The sequence below is a fragment of the Cryptotermes secundus genome, unplaced genomic scaffold, assembly GCF_002891405.2.
Source record: "Cryptotermes secundus unplaced genomic scaffold, Csec_1.0 scaffold181, whole genome shotgun sequence".
Classification (NCBI taxonomy): Eukaryota; Metazoa; Arthropoda; class Insecta; order Blattodea; family Kalotermitidae; genus Cryptotermes; species Cryptotermes secundus.
Window position 1 is genome coordinate 1,639,354 of NW_019723906.1, and position 520 is coordinate 1,639,873.

Genomic DNA, 520 nt, shown 5'->3' on the forward strand with positions numbered 1-520 from the left:
CAAGTTTGAAGAGGTGTCCTGTAAGTAGTCCTACCAACCATTGCAGCTGGTTCCTGTTTAACTTCAACAGTTCCTTCGCTCTTAGACTCGTCATATGTTCCCCTCCACGGAAATCTTTAGTAAAAGGCGAAAGATTTATACGTATTGAAGGCTCGTCTAACAGAACAATTCTTTCATCATGTATCACTCACTCCCAATCAATCTTGATATCAATATAAAATAGACTGAATCATTCCCTCAAATATACGAGTATTTATATTTTTATTCCTGTTACTATATAATATATGTACGAATCAGTATTTTACATACATGAACACTTCACGAATGCAAATTCATAACAAAACTAACATCATCATCATTATCATCATCATCATCATCATCATCACTGGCACGACAGCCCTTTGTGAGCCCTGGCCTTCCTCAGGATTGCTCGCCATTCTTCTCCATTCGATGCTACATTCCCCCTGTTCTTTACACCCAAAATTCTTATGTCCTGCCACACACATTCTTCCCATCTTAA

General features: G+C 38.1%; 1 protein-coding gene and 1 pseudogene across 2 annotated transcripts in view; both read right to left on the reverse strand.

The window, feature by feature from the left end:
* The window catches only part of LOC111861977 (mucin-5AC), a 198,007-nt gene that overhangs the window by 137,043 nt on the left and 60,444 nt on the right, over window positions 1–520 (reverse strand). The gene's annotated exons all lie outside the window — the stretch shown is intronic.
* On the reverse strand, window positions 102–151 carry LOC111862059 (annotated as a pseudogene).